Raw genomic sequence first — 13,815 nt, 5'->3', positions numbered from 1 at the left:
GAGCCCCATCCCTAATCCAAATGGAACCTTGTGCAAATCAGAAAAATTAGCCCCTTCCTCGAGATGTTTTGCCACCATCTGCTAGAAAACTGTCATCTTAAATATTCTAATCTATAATGACTATAGATGTGATTGGTTCCCAGAATTGTGCAGTGCACAACCCATACAACCGAATGCATACAACCCTGCCGCCTTATGTACTATAATTCCCTTAATAACTTCAATTCCTCGTTAAAGAAAGTCTGACTCCATAGAGCTTTGGGCAGTGGCAAGGCAGAGACCTAAAGGGCAGAGCCATAATTGGGAATGACAGCTGCCTCCTACCACCTCCCCTTCAGTGCCCACGGACAGGGAGCAGTGTGCTATCAAGGGAACACTGACCAGGAATTCCAGATGGTGGCCAGCAGCAAAGCAAATTGGAGCTGCATCAGGACTGGGAGTGATGAGAGAAACCCCTGAGGAGCAGTTTCAGGGAGACAACTTGCAAAGGATGTGAGATAAATCTCATGTTTTCTCTGAATGCCAGAAGAAGCAAAGAAGAAGTCGGGACCAGCAGACGCTGGACTACATTAGCAATACAACCACATGGAAAATGGTTGTTAGGTCAGTGAGCAAAGCAGGATAAAGAACCTTGCAGTGAAAACACCAAGACTTCCACCCTCTGAGGGTGTGAATGACTCACTGGGAGGAGATGTTCGAAGTCTGGGCAGAGCAGGAAGTTCTCAGACCACAGCCAGGCCTGGCCCCCAGGGAGGGGCTGGACTATGCTGAAGCTGGAACCACGGAGAGCCCCTGGGAGGAGAGGCGCCATGGGGCCAGCCCCCTAGACCGAGGGTGACAGCTCCCCAGGCTTCCCTATGCCCCTTGCAAAGGTCACTCTGGCCTGATCTCAGCTTAGACAGAGCTCTGGCTGCCAGAAAAGTCAGTGGCAGTGAGGGGTATGGGAGAATGGGGGACGTTTTGGGGGACAGTTACTCTGGATTCACTCAGAGATTCTCTTGTTTGCCCCCAGGGCAGGAGCTAATGAGCAACAAGAAATGGGTCATTTCTAGACACCTCCACTAGAGGTCACCACAGCCCCAGAGTGGAAGTGGGGGAGGGGGGCTAAACTACCCTCGTCCCTCCCCTCCCCAACTTCCGAGGGACAGATGTCTAGTCAGTGGGGTGGGGGAGTGTTGGTAGAGAAATGACCCTCAAGACTGCTGTGTGGTCCAGCCAAACAGCTGTGTTGGGGGGAGGAGTTCATGGGCGTGAGATGTGGGTGTGGGCATACAGACAGACATACACTTGATAAAAACCTAGTGACCAGGGACTTGCCTGGTGGCCCAGGGGCAAAACGCTCTGCACATTGGGAAATGCAAGGCGCCCAGGTTCGATCCCTGGCCGGGAAACTAGACCCCACATGCCACAGCTGAGATCCTGTGCAATCAAATAAATAAAGTCAATATTTTTTAAAAATATAATGACCATAGGTACATATAGGTGGCCCTATGTACATGGGAATGGAAGCATGTTATGTGGGCACAGACAAACGCCCGGATATAAATAACATGCCTGAAATGCCCAAATGCGTGGGCATGACAGTGGTGTGTGTACACACTTGATACAACTGTAGTGTCTGGGATATGCAACATCTGTGCTCACCTGGGCAGGAGAGTGCATGTGGCTGCATGCGTGTAATAATACACATTTGTGCACAAGCCTGCTGTGAGTGTGGGAGCATGTCTATGTGAGTAGCAGGTATGCATTTGAATAAGTGTGACACGCAGTGCAAGCATTTGTGTGACTGTGTGAAGGGTATAGTTTACATGTCCGGCTGAGCATGTATGAGTGTGACAGTGGGCAGCGGGGAACGCAGCCGTGAGTGTGTAGAGTGTGCCAGCCAGTGTGTGCCCTGGGAGTGCTTCTGGGAACGAGTGTGAAAGGAGAGTCCTGTGTGAGAATGAGCCTGTGGCCTCAGACGCATGCCCCAGTGGGCGTGTGTGCGTGCGTGTGTGTGAGAGAGAGTGGACGAACGTGTTGAGTGTGTCACGCTCCGGGTCAGCGGCCCCCCAGCCCAGGCAGTCCCAAGCCGAGCCCCGGGCACCCGTGAGGCAAGCGCGGCCCAGGCTCCCACCTGAAGATTGGCCGGGTCCTCAGGTTTCACTCATGACCCTGTGACATCAGCGGCAGCAGCTGTCCCCGCCGGCCGGCCCCCCGGCCAAGTCCCCCAGAGTCCCAGCCCCAGCCCGAGGTGGGCACGCCGCTCCAGGCTCGTCTGCTCCCGTCCAACAGTGAGTACCGCGCCCCCGCCCTGAGCCCCGCTGGGCCGGGCACCCCGAGGGCAGGCCACCCCAGGGGCCTGGAGCCCTGGCCCCCAGCCCAGCCTGGCTCCGAGGAAGTCACCACTTTGCTCCGGGCACCACTGTCCTCCTGCCCACGCCGGGCCCCGCTCCGCGGCCACCCTGCCTGAGGTCCTTGTGCCATGACCCTGGCCGGATCCCTGTGCTTGCCTCTCCCCGTCAGCCTGTGCCCCTGTCTGGCCAGCTGGCCCTGCCCTCAGCCAGGGTCGTCGTCCTGATCACAGACGGCCCAGGCGCTAAGGCTCGGCTCTGGACGGGATGACCCAAGGGACAGAGACAGGACTGCGTTTCTCAGGGGAGGAGGGTGGAGGGCCCAGAGCAGTGACTCGGCTCGGCCTGATCGCAGTGGCCCAGAAGGCAGGGCTGGCGGCGGGGAGGAGAGCGGGAGGCCGGCTGGGGGGTGGCGGCGGCTCCTTTGCTCTGCTGGAACAGGAATCTGCGAGATGCCAGCAGAGGACACATCTCGGGCTGAGAGGCCGGCCAGGCTCTGCCCACTGCCCCTGCCTCTCCCTGCCCAGGGGCACACTGGGGCTCCTCTCCTGGAGAAACCGAGGAGGAGGTGGGCAGAGGAGCAGCTCCTCTTAGTGGAGGGGGTGTGGGGACAGGGAGCCAGAAAGTCCAGGGTGAGGGGCATCCCACATGGGGCCGCCGCACTGAAGGGTCTCTGGGGGACTCAGAAGGAGACTAGAGCTGGGGTGAGGGGGCTGGAGGTCGGGGGGCAGGGGTGTGGTGCCAGGGCAGAGCACAGCCCCCCGCCTTCGCTGGCAGAGCTGGGCACCCAGGACCCTGGGAGGGAGCGTGGGCAGGGGCTGGCCGAGAAGGCCTGACGGTCTGAGCAGAGATGGGAGAAGGTGTTTTTGGAAGCTCATGGAGCTGAAGGGAGGTTTGTTTTGTGTGTGTTGGAGGAGTTTGCTCAAAAGATTGAAGATGCCGCATCTAGAAGGCCTGGGGAGGGGGGTGGGATGGGAGGCTTCCAAGAATGTACTGGTAGGGGCAGGGGGGCCTGAGCCCCTTCCCACTGCGCCCCGTTAAGTACTGTGTCCCAATGCCCCTCACCCTGCTCAGGGCATGGGGTCAGGGCAGGGGGCCAGGTCCTGATGAGAGCTTGTGACACCCCCCTGTGGGGAGATGGCTTTCCAGGTGGAGACTAGACAGGTCCGCCTCCAATTTATACTGCCCGCTGCAGGCGTCTGCCCCAGAGCCCAGGAAGGCTAGAGCCCAGGGGAGCCTTGACATGATGTAATTGTTGCTCAGTCTTGTCCGACTCTTTGCGACCACATGGACTGTAGCCCACCAGGTTCCTCTGTCCATGGGATTCTCCAGGCAAGAATACTAGAATAGGTTGCGACGCCTTCCTCCAGGGGTTCTTCCCAACCCAGGGATCAAACCTGCGTCTCCTCTATCTCCTACATCGGAGGCAGGTACTTTACCGCTGAGCCACCTGGGAAGGCTTGAAGGCCATTTAATTCGGCCCCTAAAGATGAGCCAGCTCGGGGAGGGCAGCTAGAGACCAGTTTCCGTGTCTGTCTAGTCTGGAGAGGGGAGGAGGCTGACAGAAGTTGGGGCAGAACCAGAGGTGAGCGTTGTTGTCTCTCGTCTGCGGTGGCAGTGACTGAACCCAGGTGTGCAGAGCTGGGGTTGGGGGCAGGTGTCAGAGGGCTGGTTCTCCCAGAACCCTCCAGCTTCTTCCAGGGACATCCCTAGTCCCCTGCTCATGGCCAGTGGTGTGGATGATTATAGCCACTGCACTAGGATTTGGAGCCACGCTCCCTGTGTGGGATGATGCAGAGGCCCAGACATAACCCAAGGCCCACCCCCATCTTCATGCCTGGCAGCTCTCAGGGGATGGGAGGGGTTTACGGAAGGTACTTAAGGGTCCTTCCTAGGTGGTCCCATCCCTGCCTGGCTTCCTTGTCATTTTTGCATCGGGACCCGCATAGGGTGGAGGCTCAGGACTCAGGGTCGCCTCCAGCTCTAGACTGGCCTGAGTGTCAAAGTCTGCCAAGCCAGCTTCCCTGCCCTGACCCACCCAGGCCCAAAGGAGGAGAAGCCCTGAAGCTGATGCTGAAGGCATTGAACTCCTGGCCAGATGCTGGAGGTGATCCTGACAAAGTCCCTGCCTTTGGGGGCAACTCTGTCCACCAGAACAGAGAAAAGCGTGGATGATGGCAGGAAGGGGCAGGTTTAGAGAAGGCTCCCAGGGGAGGCAAGGCAGAGAGGAGAGAAGTGATTGAACCCTCCAGACCAGAGTGGGAAGGCTCACTCTCTCCGGGTGATAGGAGAGATGCACAGAAGGGACATGAAAGATCTGAGCCCAGGGGCCTCAGGGAGCAGGTAGAGAGAAGGCGGGGGAGGAGGAGGGAGCGTCAGCAGCCCCAGTCCACATTACACAGACCTCTGTCCCTCGAGTCCTCTTAGAGGGAAGGCTCAGGTTCAGAGGGCCCTGTCACTTACCTGGGGCACACGGCTTGTGAGGGGCCAGGGCTCTGTCCACAGTAGCCACGGCCCCTACTCCCTGGGGCAGAGCTCTCCCCCGAGACCCTGGGGGCAGTGGGTCCCCGGTTGCATCCCTAGGGGTCCCCAACTCTGCGGAGGCAGGAACAGGCCCGGACTCCCCACGGCGCCATTGGAAGGCGTTCATGGGGCTGGGGAATCCCAGGGTCTCTCCGCCTCCACCACCCCAGCCCCAGGCCTTTCATGTACTCTGGCCCCCATTCTGCCTCGTCAGCACAGCTATTTTTATTCCCTGCAGTTTTCAGTCAACAGCCCTTGTGTGTGTGTGTGGCGGGAGGGGCGGCAGGGCATGGGACAGCCAGAGGAGTGGGAGGGGCTCAAGGAGCCCACTGGGCAATGGGGATGGCAGGGGAGCCGTGGTGCCCCTCAAAGGGCAGGCTGCCCCCTGCCCCCTGCAGGCCTCCCTGCCCTCTGCTGGGAGGCCTAGCAGAAATGGACAGTGCAAAACCCACAAGAGTCACCAGACCCCGCTCTGTTTTTGAACTGGTTTGTGAAACCAGGTGCCAGCCCCTCCTCCACCCCCCCAGGGGCTAGAAGGTCATGGCCCAGTTTAGACACTGGGGTGATGATATACCTTAGTGGTTCAGAGCCAGGGTCTCTTCCGAGAGCCCCAGGGGTCAGGTTTCCAGCCCCAATTTACTACATAAATAACACCTGGCAACTTCCTTATCCTCTCTGTGCCTCCGTTTCCTCATCTGCCAAATGGAATAATAACAATAGGATCATGTCAGGATTACATGAGCTCACTGCATGTGAAATGCCCAGCATAGTGCTTGGCAAGTATATAAGTGTTAACCAGGAATTCATTATTGCGCTTGTTATCAGGTTATGACTCTGAAATAAATGTCTCGTTGTTGGAGGGCTGGGAGTAACAGAAGGGGAGAAGAAGCTATAAGTTGGGGGTGTCTGGTAGGAAGCATTAGACCCCGTCCAGCTCTGGGTACCCTATATACCTGGGAGGAGGTGGGTTTTTTCCTACCAAGACAGGCTTTTATCATACCGACAGCAGAGCTCCCCTGATGAGAGTATGTGGTTTACAGGTATTGCCTTAAGCGCTGTGAGAGTAAAGGACAAAGCCGAGCTTCCCCCTACCCCAGCCTCCCATTTTAGTAAGAGCTGCAGGTGACTCTTATCTTTTTTGAGGCTTGTTAAGTTCTTGATTGGCCTAATTTGGGAGAAGGATCTTCCACAGGGTCACTGGTGAGAAAACATCCCTGGAGCAGTTTCTGGGGTTGAACCAAATTCTCTGAGTGGCGAAGCCAAGCTGATAAAGGGGCGGGACACCCCTTGGGGGTTTAGGTTATAGGCTCAGGTTCTGCGGGCTGCTCTTCCGAGCGCTCCTCATCCAATTCCCTGAGCCCAGCAGGGACCTAGAGCCCATGTGTGGGGTGAAAGGGGTCAAAGCCCATGCTACCCAGATGGTTAGGGGTTGATGGAGGGAAGCGGGGCCAGATTGGCCCTGGAACTCTCCAGGCTCAGAATCAGTTTCGAACCATCCTCTTCTCACCCTCTGGGTAGACCTAAGGCAGGAAAAAGGCCTGGCAGCCATGGTCTGGGAGTGCGGAGAGTGCGTGGCAGAGAGAACAGAGGCTGGCAGCTCCAGGGGCTGACCTAGGTGGGAGCCCGCAGGGTGAGGGGAGGCAGCCCTGTGTGCAGGGGTGAGTCTGCCTGAGGATGGGCAAGGTGACTGTGGATATGTGTGTAGACGAGGCTGTGCACACACAATTTGGAGGGGGACCATCCATGGAGCCCCCATCACCATACTTGGGAGCACCTTTGAGAGAGCTAGCAGAGGGCAGGAAGCCCCAGGCTTGGATGGAACTAATTAGCCTCCCCACCCCTTGGAGCAGCTGGGAAATGACTCATAGAAGCAACGAGGGAGTGAGCAAGTGTGTGTGTGTGTGTGTGTGTGTGTGTTGGGTGTGTTGGGTGTGTTTGTGTAGGAGCAAGCTGGCTGCTGAGGAAGTTGGGAGGGTATTTTAGAGTTGATTGGTGCAAATGAAAAACCAGACCTTGACAAAGGCTCTTTACCAAACTACAGGTGGGGGCCCTTAATCCCCACCACTCCCAACTCCCAACTCGAGGCCCCGGGAAGCCTGAGCCTGGGGCCTGCCAGGGCTTGCCAGACACCCACCCGAGCCCACGCCTTTCAGGGGCTTGGCCCGAGGACTCTGGTCTGTCCTTTGAAGAGGACAGACAGGTGAGGCTCAGGCCAGCCCAGGGGGAAACTGGAGGGGACTGCAACCTGGGCATGCCCCAGGCTGGGGGAGGGCAGCCGGCTGAGCACCATCCCCCACTGGGCGAGCCAGAGGGACGCTGTGTTTGTGGTAGCAGGCACGTGGATTTGGCCCCTCCGAGAGCCACATTCGAATCCTGGCTGCACCACTCAGTCGCTGGGATGATGAATGCGAAGCACTTGAAACAGGGCCTGGCATGCGTTAAACACCAAATGAACGTACGGATGGCTGCTCTCGATCAAGAAATAATTCTCAGTGCTAGATTTCTAATTTTAAAAAATAGATATACAACAAGCAACAAAGCTTTACTGTCTAGCACAGGGAACTATAGTCAATATCTTGTAAAAACCTATAACGGAAAATAATCTGGGAAATGATAGGTGTATATTATAACTGAATCACCCTGCTGGGCATCTGAAACACTAAGTCAACTATACTTCAGTGAAATATATTGGGCCTCCATCTCTCAGGCCCACACATGTCAGGATGACAGGTGAATGTACTGAGGTTTGAGGGTCAGAGGAACCAACCCACTCCCACTCCTAATAGAATCTTCCCCGAGCTGATGCTGATGAGGCCTGGAATTTACACCTTGAGATAAGATCAATTCCTTTGATTTAAGGCTCAGTCATAGGAGAGGAGGGGCTTCCCTCATATACAGGAGACCCTGGTTTGATTCCTGGGTTGGGAAGATCCGCTGAAGAAGGGATAGGCTACCCACTGCAGTATTCTTGGGCTTCCCTTTTGGCTCAGCTAGTAAAGAACCCGCCTGCAATGCTGGAGCCCTGGGTTTGATCCCTGGGTTGGGAAGGTCCCCTGGAGAAGGGAAAGACGACCCTCTCCAGAATTTGGCCTGGAGAATTCCATGGACTTCATGGGGTCGCAAAGAGTCAGACACAATTGAGCGACTTTCACTTCACTTGGGAGGGAAAACCCATTCCTGGGAACCCCATCTCGAGGCAAACAGTAAGTGGAAAATAAATGTGGCCACACTACGATCATTCTTTCCCCATAGGCAGGACAAATCATCAGGCTAGTTAAATCAAAGGGAGGCTTATTTCAACCCAGTGAGCCCCAACTGGAAAGTGTCATCAGCGTTAGCTCACTCCTTGTCCAGGGTAATCCCTCCCCATCCCCCCACCGTGTGACCCTGAAGGTTTCCAGAACTCTCATAGCTCCTGAGTATCCAGAGGTTTCTGCATTAGGCTCCAGGCTGCCCTCTAAGACCTCTTGGAGCAGATTTCCTCCACAGAGAGTGTCAGACCAGAGGGGAGGGCCATCTGGGGTGACTTCCTCCAGGCCCCTGGCCTGCCAAGGCTGAGGCTCTAAGTGCTGGCAGAGAAACAACACAGCTACCCCCTTCCCATCCCTACCCCCAGCCTGCCCCAGCTGAGAAAAAGCTATGATTTGAGATTTACAACTAGGGGGACGGGAAGTAGGGATCCATTTTGCATTCTTGGTGCTGGGCCACAGCAGAAATGCAGGAATTTGGGAAGTAGGCCACCAGGATGCCCGGTGCTGTCTTTGGCCAGGACAGAGAAAGTTTGATCTGTTTCAGCCTCCCAGAAAGTCCTGAGTCTGAGCCCTCACTGCAGGTGAAGCTTGAGGACTGGCTGCATCTCTGGGTAATTTTGGAGAAGGCAATGGCAACCCACTGCAATACTCTTGCCTGGAAAATCCCATGGGCGGAGGAGCCTGGTAGGCTACAGTCCACGGGTTGTGAAGAGTCGGACACGACTTAGCGACTTCACTTTCACTTTTCACTTTCATGCCTTGGAGAAGAAAATGGCAACCCACTCCAGTGTTCTTGCCTGGAGAATCCCAGGGACGGGGAGCCTGGTGGGCTGCCATCTATGGGGTCGCACAGAGTTGGATACGACTAAAGTGACTTAGCAGCAGCAACAGCAGCAGCTGGGTAATTTTGCTCTCAATCCAGAGAGAAACAGCCTGAGCCTGGACTGCAGCTTTACTAGAGATGAAGGGCATGTTTGGTTGGCAAGAAAGATGGTGACTGAGCAAGGCCAGCAAGTCATCCACCATCTCTGCATCCTGGGAAATGTGCCCTAGAGTGAACGGGAAGGCTGTGAGGGGCAGGTCTCATCCATTCTCAGTCTTCCGGAGGTTTCCCACAGCAACTGTTACCAAGCTGGCAGGGCATGGCTGAGGCTCCTTGAGGGGTTTCAGGCCAATTCAGTGCAGCGAGGTGGTTTGAAGGACCCTCATTGGAAGCTTGGTGTCCCAAGAGAGAAGGTTCTAGAATCATATAGTGGCAGGAAGTGGGGATGTCTGTCATGAGTTTTGTTTGGCCAGTAATTTGGGACAATTAGGATCATAGGCACTCAACTGTGAGGGATTGGTCTTGAACTGAGTGGGGAGAATCAAGATTTTACAGAAGATTGCAGGTCAAGAGGTGCAATGAATGAGGGGCACTTAAGTGGAGGTAGATGGAAAATCCTACACCGAATTTGGGCTTCCCAGGTGGCTGAGTGGTAAAGAATCCTCCTGCCAATGCAGGAGACATGGGTTCAATCCCTGGGTCAGGAAGATCGCTTGGAGAAGGAAATTGCAACCCATTCCAGTATTCTTGCCTGGGAAATCGCATGGACAGACGAGCCTGGTGGCCCTACAGTCCATGGGGTCACAAAAGAGTCGGATGTGACTTAGTGACTGAATAACACCACCTGAATTTATATTAACCTTACATCCTGAAACTCTGCTATAATCATTATTAGTTCCAAGAGGGGGTTTGTTTGTTTGTTTTTGGCCGATTCTTTTGGGTTTTGTACAAAGACAATCATGTCATCTGTTAACAAAGACAATTTTATTTCTTCCTTCCTGATCAGTGTAACTTTCATTTCCTTTTCTTGTCTTATTGCATTAGCTAGAACTTCAGTATGATATTGAAAAGGAGTGGAGAGAGGTGACATCCTTGCTTTGTTCCTGATCTTAGTAGGAAAAGTTCCAGTTTCTCACCATTAAGTACTATGTCAGCTGTAGGATTTTTTAGGAAAATGTTCTCTATCAGGTTGAGGAAGTTCTCTTCTATTCCTAGTTTGCTGAGAGTATTTATCATGAATGGGTGTTGGATTTTGTCAAATTCATTTTCTGTATTCATTGATATGACCATCAGATCAGATCAGTCGCCCAGTCATGTCCGACTCTTTGCGACCCCATGAATCACAGCACGCCAGGCCTCCCTGTCCATCAGCAACTCCCAGAGTTCACTCAGACTCACTCACGTCCATCGAGTCAGTGATGCCATCCAGCCATCTCATCCTCCGTCGTCCCCCTCTCCTCTTGCCCCCAATCCCTCCCAGCATCAGAGTCTTTTCCAATGAGTCAACTCTTCGCATGAGGTGGCTAAAGTACTGGAGTTTCAGCTTTAGCATCATTCCTTCCAAAGAAATCCCAGGGCTGATCTCCTTCAGAATGGACTGGTTGGATCTCCTTGCAGTCCAAGGGACTCTCAAGAGTCTTCTCCAACCACCACAGTTCAAAAGCATCAATTCTTCGGCGCTCAGCCTTCTTCACAGTCCAACTCTCACATCCGTACATGACCACAGGAAAAACCATAGCCTTGACTAGACGGACCTTTGTTGGCAAAGTAAAGGATTTTTATTCAGCCTGTTGATATGACAGATTAACATTAATTGATTTTCGGAACTTTACTGTGCTAATTTTCTTAGACACTGTGCCCCCAATGCAGGCAGCCCAGTTCCATCCCTGGTCAGGGAACTAGAACCCACATGCCACAACTAAAAAAAAAAAGATCTGGCATTCTGCAACTAAAACCCAGCAGAGCCAAATGAATAAATAATTATAAAAATTAACTGATTTTCTAGTGTTGAATCTGTGCTGCATACCTGGGGTAAATCCCCTTTGGTTGTAGAGTATAGTCCTTTTTATATGCTGTTGGATTTGATTTGCTAATATTTTGTTGAGCTCCACTTGGATTTAAAAGAGAAAAGTCAGTTGCATAATTACAGGATGGTGAAACTCTGATATGGCCACAGTTTATGATGAAAACTCTGGGGGTGTCTGTAAACTCCCCTTGTAGGTGGGCTGCTGCAAATGTAAATGCCATCTTGGGATGAATGAACACAATGGGTGGCCAGGCCAAGGAGAAAAGGCCTGTCTCTTTGCGGTCAGACTATATCTGGAATTGGGTGTTCCGATCTGGCAGCCCCACAGAGGGAGACAATGCCGGGCTGGACCCGCCCCAGAGAAGAGCTGCCTCACCCTCCAGCGTCCTCCCCCTCGGCTCCCTGCCCAGGGACAGCTGGCCCTAACCTGGCTCCCTGACTCCGGACCCTTCCTTTCACACCCCTTGCCTCCAGATTTCCAAAACTTTAACTCCGACTTCCGCCGAAACTTCCGTTTTGACGCAGTTTCCGACGGAGCTTCTCACTTCCTAACTGAGTTCTGGTGCCCACGGAACAGGGTTTTAGTCTTGGCTGAGCCTTTCATTTATCATTCTCTAAAATTATCTTATTTGCTTCCCTATTTATTATCTGCCTTCTCCCTCGGGAATGCAAGCTCAGTGAGGACAGGGACTTCGCCACTCCTGTATCCCTGACTCCCCAAACAGAGCCCCGCATAGAGTGGATGCTTAGGAAATGTTTGTTAAAGGAATAAATGTGTGGTCTGGGGAGTAGGGAGTTACTGCTCCTTTCAAGGCCTGTTTCCCCATCTGCAGAATGAGGGAGTTGGACTCCATGTCTCTGGTCCTTGCAAATCTAACATTCTTAAATTCAGTGGTGGGGGTGGGGGGAGAGTGGAGGGGAGGGGCACTGCCTGATGGTCCAGTGGCTAAGACTCCACACTCCCAATGCAGGGGACACAGGTTCGATCCCTGGTCAGGGAACTAGATCCCACATGCTGCAACTAAAGCAGCAACAAAGATCAGAGAGGCCAAGTGCTGCAACTAAGACCTGGCACAGCCAAAAAAAAAAAAAAATTAAAATAAATATTAAAAATTTTCCCATGAGAAGAGGTTCCTCCAGGCCCTCAAACACCCCATCTCTGAGGCCAGAGACTGATCCTGTGGCTGGTGGAAGGAGGATTTGAGCTGTCACATGGCTCCCTTTACTCCAGGCTGGACTTGAGGGGCCATGTGGTGATCTGCCTGCAAGACACCCAACCCACTGACATGGGACATTATCAGTGCTTGTCCCTGCCAGAAAGTCGCCGTGCGTACACCCCAGATGTCTTTTCATTCTCCACTGGGGCCACTGCAAACAGCACAGCTTGTCATTCTGTTCTAGAGACACTCTTAGGATGAGCAGGGGGCACCTACACACTGGCCAATGTAAGCAACCCAGCACCCCTGGGAGGGCTTTCCAAACCAGGGAGATGAAGTCCAGACTCCCAGATGCGGTCTTCAAGGCCCTGGCCTAGCTGCCCAGCCCACTTCCCCAAGGCCCATAAACAGGGATTCCCTGGTGGCTCAATGGTAAAGAATCCCCCAGTCAATGCAGGAGACATGGGTTCAATCCCTGCTCCAGGAAGATCCCACATGCCACGAGGCAACTAAGCCCATGCTCCCACGACTACTGAACCTGTGCTCCAGAGCCCAGGAGCCGCGACTACTGAAGCCCACATGCCCTAGAGCCCATGTTCCACCACAAGAGAAGCCACCGCAACGAGAAGCCTGCTCACTGCAACTAGAGAGTAGGCCCCACTCAACAGCTAGAGAAAAGCCCACACGGCAACAAAGACCCAGTGCAAACAGAAATAAATAATTTTTTTTAAAAGCCCATAAACAGATTCCAAACCCTCCAAAGACTGACACAGGGTAGCTCCCTAGGTCCTGCTTCTGCATTTGCTCTGGCTGTCCCTTCTTCCTAGAGTGTCCTTCCCTTTCACTTGCCTGCGCCCATAACTCCCTCATCCTTTGTGACTCAACTGAAAAGGCACATCTTTCCTTTCCCTGGTCTGGAAGTCCCCACTCAGCCACCCGAACTCCCGTAGCACAGTCAATTCCCTTCTTTATTTATTTATCTTCATTGGAATATAATTGCTTTATAATATTGTGTTAGTTTCTGCTCCCTTCTTTAGGGCGGACATCTCGGTCTCCTCATATCATAGCTTCTGTGCCCTTGTCTCCCCAGCTATCAACTCTCGGAAGGCAGGATGCATAGCTGGTGCATCTTTATGTCCTACTCAGGGCTAGCTCAGCTTCTGACTTAGAACAGAATGAATGGATGGACGGGTGGGTAGACGGATGGATGAAACCTTTCAGAATCCATCTTATTCCAAGAAAGATCTATATCCAAGGCCTCATCCACTCACTGAGTGTCTGCCAAGTGCCCAGGCCTGGGACCAGCCGTGCTGATCTGGACAGAGTTCCTGCTCTCTCGGCATTTTGGTCTGGTGAAGGAGATAGAGAAAGAAATTAGGCCAATAAACAAGTGATTAAGAATTATGATAAATAATGTCAAGGAAAATACATCATCATGGAAAGTACAAGGACTAGGACAGAGAGGTGAGGAGGAGAAGTCCTCTTGGAGAAGGGACATTAGAGGCTTGATGGGAAAGTGAGCAGGAAGAGCCATGTGAAGAGATAGGAGACAAGAGCTCCAGAGAGAGCAAAGATCCAAAGGCAGACGTGAGTTCAGTGGTCAAGAACCTGGAAGGAGGCCGGAAGGACTGGGGCAGAGTCAGCAGGGAGAATAGATCAGCAGACAAAGGTGAAGAGGTATAGATAGAGGCTGGATCACCAG

The 13,815-nt window shown here is 53.5% G+C and overlaps 1 protein-coding gene across 2 annotated transcripts in view; it reads left to right on the top strand.

Annotated features, from left to right (window-relative positions):
* Positions 1 to 1,910: 1,910 nt before the first annotated feature.
* The window catches only part of SCN4A (sodium voltage-gated channel alpha subunit 4), a 53,039-nt gene continuing 41,134 nt past the window's right edge, over positions 1,911 to 13,815 (top strand). The window contains exon 1 of one of the 2 annotated variants that reach the window (XM_061392354.1): positions 1,911 to 2,273. The gene's annotated coding sequence lies outside the window, so the exon portion shown is untranslated. The remainder of the gene's footprint in view (positions 2,274 to 13,815) is intronic. The other variant, XM_061392353.1, reaches the window with a different exon arrangement.

This window comes from Bos javanicus, chromosome 19 (assembly GCF_032452875.1).
Source record: "Bos javanicus breed banteng chromosome 19, ARS-OSU_banteng_1.0, whole genome shotgun sequence".
NCBI classification, from domain to species: Eukaryota; Metazoa; Chordata; class Mammalia; order Artiodactyla; family Bovidae; genus Bos; species Bos javanicus.
The sequence above is the reverse complement of the archived record's forward strand: the minus strand, read 5'-3'. Positions and strand labels throughout refer to the sequence as shown.